Source organism: Bufo bufo, chromosome 3, assembly GCF_905171765.1.
Source record: "Bufo bufo chromosome 3, aBufBuf1.1, whole genome shotgun sequence".
NCBI lineage: Eukaryota > Metazoa > Chordata > Amphibia > Anura > Bufonidae > Bufo > Bufo bufo.
This window is the reverse complement of record NC_053391.1, coordinates 412,384,590-412,390,589: the sequence shown is the minus strand read 5'-3', so window position 1 is coordinate 412,390,589 and position 6,000 is coordinate 412,384,590.

Below are 6,000 nucleotides of genomic sequence, written 5' to 3'. Positions count from 1 at the left end.
TTTGTGGCCTTCATGGCAATGTCCATATACCGACGCACAGTAATTGTTTTACTACCAGAATAGACTAGCTATGCATGTTGCTGCAATGCATAGTGATGTTCACCGAGATACACTCTCCCTGCAGGCCGGGATATAGCTGATTTAATGCGTTTCATGACAAATTAATTTGGAATTAAATGAATTTTTGGGAAGAATTCATTGAAGCGTCCAAATGGAATTTTTTAAAACTTTGCTCATCTTTAAATGTAAGCCATAATCATCATTAATAGAAATAAATGCTCGAAATAAATTACTCTGTGTGTAATGAATCTATATATGAGTTTCACTGTTTGAATTGAATTACTGAAATAAAATAACTTTTAGATCATATACTAATTTATTGAGATGCAACTGTATTTGGTGAGGCTTTCTTCCACAGATCAATTTTCTCCTATTTTTTTCCACTAAGTTTTCGGTGGTAGCCTCAAACTGTTCAATCAGTGCTCTTTCATAATAAGATTTTATGTAATGCTTTTGTCGAAAAAAGACATACAAGCTATACTCCTTTCCAAAAGAAAAACTGTCTTATACCAGAAATCCATCTCTTTCTGTGTAACCACCCTTTAACAGAGCTGAGCAAAGAAACTTTGCAAATCTTAAATCTGCTGGCATCAGAAAGGCTTAGGAAAACTAATTTTAATATCTTTCCTAGAATTCCAGAGGACCATTGCTTGGCCTGAACGTACTATGCATACTAGGCACTCTACATAATGAATAACAGTAGCCCCAGACAATGCATATATATTGCAGGGAAAACCAAAGTAGCATACTAGTCTCTCTCTCTCTGGTTTGTGTAGAATCGATTCATATCCAAACTGAATAAAAAAATAAATAATAATTCAGCAAACCTGAAAAGAACTGAATCTTAAAGGGCTTCTGTCACCCCACAAAACTCATTTTTTTTTTTTTTTGGATAGTTCCATTCCTTATAGCGCGATATAGGAGAATATAATCTTATCACTTACTTTCATGCGGCCGTTTCTTTAGAAAACTAAGTTTTATAATATGTAAATCGGGTCTCTACCAGCAAGTAGGGCGTCTACTTGCTGGTAGCCGCAGCAGAAAACCGCCCCCTCGCCGTGTTGATTGACAGGGCCAGCCGTGATCTCCTCCTCCGGCCGGCCCTGTCAGTATTTCAAAAATCGCGCGCCTCTGTTCATTCGGCGCAGGCGCTCTGAGATGAGGAGGCTCGTCTCCTCAGAACTCCCTCAGTGCGCCTGCGCCGATGACATCACCGAAAGAGAAGACGTCGCAGGCGCACTGAGGGAGTTCTGAGGAGACGAGCCTCCTCATCTCAGAGCGCCTGCGCCGAATATACAGAGGCGCGCGATTTTTGAAATACTGACAGGGCCGGCCGGAGGAGGAGATCACGGCTGGCCCTGTCAATCAACACGGCGAGGGGGCGGTTTTCTGCTGCGGCTACCAGCAAGTAGACGCCCTACTTGCTGGTAGAGACCGGATTTACATATTATAAAACTTCGTTTTCTAAAGAAACAGCCGCATGAAAGTAAGTGATAAGATTATATTCTCCTATATCGCGCTATAAAGAATGTAACTATCCAAAAAAAAAAAATAAGAGTTTTGTGGGGTGACAGAAGCCCTTTAATAGATTTGTTCATCTCTATTCACAACATGGGAAACGCATGCAGATTCTGCAACCTACTGTGCTCTATGTAGACCTAACTCAACAGTACATGATTTAAAGAGAATCTGTCAGCAGTTTTATGGTGCCCTAACTACAGGCAATATAAACGAGTGGCATATACCATTAGCAAAATCCTGTGTTACTTTTTAGAATTAATCTAGCCATTTTTCTAAAATCTTGTATTTAACAAGAATGTAATAATATTTTTTTCACTTTTCGCTTACAATAACAAACAAAATAATGCTTTATAAGATCTATTGTGCTTTATAAAGACAGTGATGCCACTAGTGAGTAAAACATTTTACTAAACCCTTTCTGCCCCGTTTATCTTCCATGTTGTGCAACTCCCCCAGATGTCAAAGTATGCCTGAAAAATGTACTGTAAAGGACATTTCCGAGAAGAAAATAAAATAGTGCGGTGTTCTCGTTGACACTATGCATGAATATTAACAAGTATAAGCAACTACTAAGACAAAAAATAATAATTTCTGGGTCATCATTTTTCAACATATTTATCTAGAAAAAGAGCAGTAATACAAATCAAATACTTGAAATGACACACAGCACATGTTCAAAACAGTTTATTTTATTTCTCTTTTTTTGTTGTTGTCAGACAAACACATTGATATCTGGACCACAGTAGAGGATGGAAACCTTTCACAAACGTATTTATTTGAAAATACAAATATAAAATTATACTTTCCACATCTATGATGTGAGAGACCCCCATCCACATAGTATTTTACAATGAGGCTTCAAGAAGCCATACACAAAGACCTGAAAGATGCGATGCTTGAGATAGATATATGTATATATATTTATATAGATACATACATAAGTATATATATAAAAAAAATAGTCACTACCAAAGTTCGCATCAGTTCATACTAAAGTATAAAAGTAAGGGCTAGGTCTGCCACAGTGCCATTAAGGTTAATTTGTGTAAAGATACGTTGAACCACCAGTGATGCTTTGTGTTCCTTCTGATCTAGAGCTCACAAGTTACATTAGCTTCTAGATCTAGCCCACCTCTGTTCCAAAAGAGGCACACATATCTTGCACTGGGTGCATTGTGCAGTTTATAATAAGCGTTAGTGACTCCTGTATTTCTTCTTAATCTCTATCTACCCTGTTAGATCGAAATAAACTAATAAAAATAAAAAATAAAATACAGAAAGATAAAAGAATTTGAAGCTCATCTAAATAACAGTACATTCTGATTGTTCAGTGATTTCAGATGGGCAACTTGGGTGACTTATAACCTCAACTTTTTTTTTATTATTTCATTGAACTTTTTGGTAAAGTCATTACAGTATACTGAAGTATTGCTTAACATACAGAAATTTTAGTGTTACATATAGGTGGATAGTTCGATTTTGAAGACTCGTGGATAGCTTTAGGATGTCAAAACATGACTGTTATGTACAGTGTATCTTGGTAAAAGCAGAATTCCATTAGTGCTATCACAGATGTTCTTAAGTTCCATAAAAAATCAGATTGAGTTTAGTAACAGACATAAGATCAGCTTCATAGGAACACCACACAAGACACTTTTTTTTTCAAGTTAAATACAAGTTAGTGTTTTTGTAAACAGTTATACATCACACAAACCATGGATGACATTATACCAATGTAATAAATAATATTGCTTCTGTCTTGTTTATGGTATGGCAAACACTTAAAACATATTTGTGGCTATGTCCCTAGCCCTCATTCACACTTAAGTTAAAAATTACTTTGTTGTAGCTGAAACAAAGGAAAATACAAGTTAGTACACCTTTCAGGTCGTCATTACCAACAATTACCAACAACTGAACTAGTCTAATACAATGTGCCTCATTCATCAGCGGTACACTGCTGTACAATGATAAATAGAATGATAGTGACAGAGCCATGCTACCTTAAAGTCCAAGCTACAAGTTCAACTTAAAAGTGAACATCATGAAATCTAAGGCGTTAAAAAAAAAAGGTCAAACTTCATTTTAACCAAGGGGATCGTGCTCATTTGTTGGTTAGTGTTTTCCTTACGTTTGGTCTGGACCAACAAGCATTTTGTAGAATCACCCGCTTGTCTCCTATTATTGAGGGGATTCGGTTTTATTTTTGGAAGGCATTATACATACTGACTATGCTAAGTCTCCACTGAATACAAGAGTATAAAATTAGCTCAAATAAAAGGGACAATTCAAGCTAAGGAACCTATGAAACAAACATAGTTTTACCAAAGTGTCACATAAAGGCGTACAAACAATTCATTCTCATCTCATTTATACAGTGCAATTAAAGTCCAGTATTGCTTGTCCATAACTAATCTTACTACATAAAGGCACTGGTCAGCATGAGTGTGCCAATCACATATAAATGACTATGAAATGATATGACATTATTCAGTAGTATTTCGTAGGTGCGTTCGGTAAAGAAACAGAATTTACTGTAACGAAAGTTATAAAACTCTGTAAGAAATCAAAACCCAGTTTCCTATACACTCATGCAGAACACAAGGCAGGACAAAGGAAAAAGTGTCTGGTTTATTATACATTATACAACAATACTGTACTGCTATAAGATGCAGCTGCTCATGTGACATCAACAGGCAGAAAATGATGTATACATGGCTCACATCATTGGAGGATACACTGTAAAGGTATCCCTTTATACAGCATGTCTATGCACTTGTTGTCTGAGCCCCAGCACCTGAATTTGCTTGTTAAGACATTATTTAATATGCTACCATAATGTATTAAGCACAAGAAAGATGGAAAAACCCTTTAGAATGGAGCCCTTAAAGGTTCCTCAGGTATGGGCTTTCTGAGGTCAATGGTAATGTTAAGTGTATCAAATTGTACAGATACAGAGTAGGCTTCAGAACTGGCCTTGCTACCCATAGCAACCAATAAAATTTCAACTTTCATTTTTGTAAAGCAATTTAAGTTATGAAACTGACCTCTGACTGGCTTTTATGGGCAACGATGCCAAGTTAGACAATTTTGATAAATGAGATCTGGGTTTTACCAGTTCTTAATTACTTCATTAGTAGACATTTTTAAAGGGCTAAAGAATGTAAAGCTTTTGTGACTTTCAAGATGTCTATAGCATATTATTAATGTCATACACTAAAATATAGTGTGAGGAGCAAAATACATGCTGCAGTATTTACAGTACTTGCTATTTAGAGAAATCAGTGGCAGAGAGGCTGCACAGAGGGAGGGAATCATTATCAAGCTGTTCTCCAAATTTTACCCATCTAAAAGTGGTTCTGTGCATTGTAACATTTCCATGTTTCTTGAAGTTAGAAGTTACTGTAGTAAAATTTGAACTGGTATTTAGTAGACCCATAAATAGGATATCTAAATAACATACAGACGTATAAAGTCATGATAGTTCTTTACTTTGCTGTGTTTATCCTTTCATTAGGTTTGCCCTTCATCCCAATATTGGTAAGTTCATAACCATGCTCATCAGAGTCACTACTACCCTCTTGATCAAAGTCTTACTCAGGTGAGAAACCCCATTAGGGTACAATGCTGGAGTAGGGAGGACATGCTCTGAAAGCTACAATTAACAAGTCCTCCTTTACTACAGAATGCCACAACAATTATAATGCCAATTATTATCTATTAAAGTACAGAATGCTCAAATCATACAAGAAAATTAGTTTCTATAGTCATAAGTACCTGTGCTAAGATTCTGTTCTAGTACTGATCTCAATGATGGTATGTCGGGGAGTGATTTATTTACTACATACTCTGGGTTAAACAGTTTGCTCTTTGGAAAGAAACTGTCCATAGGTCACTATGGAAATATTCCACATGCAGGACTGACATATCTAGAAATTATTTTTCTTTCATAGATACTGTCAAGAATTACAGAATCATCTATAAACAGCCTTGCATGTCAGCAATATAAATCAATGCAGTGGTATCACTTACCTTATCCAACAGAAGAACTGATTCTACCCAAATTGAAAGTGCTCCAACTGGCCTGATATTATTAAATTATAATTTATGAGTGACAGTCTGAGGTCTCCTTGGACTTTGTCTCTCGTCTCTTTGTTTTCTATATCCCCCCACCACCACCCAAAAAAAATAAAAAAGATTTATGGTGCTGGATTAAACTATTTATGTGTTGTCCACAAATGAATATGTAGTCACTTTTTTTTTTTTTTTTAAAAACCCTCACTAATTCTTTAAAACTGTATTCTCAAGCTGTGAGTTTTTGGATTTATATACACATTATGACAGTATATTGTATTCTGGCGGTTATGTCCTACTTCTATCATTAGAACAATGATGCTAACAGGCAAAATGCACATTTAT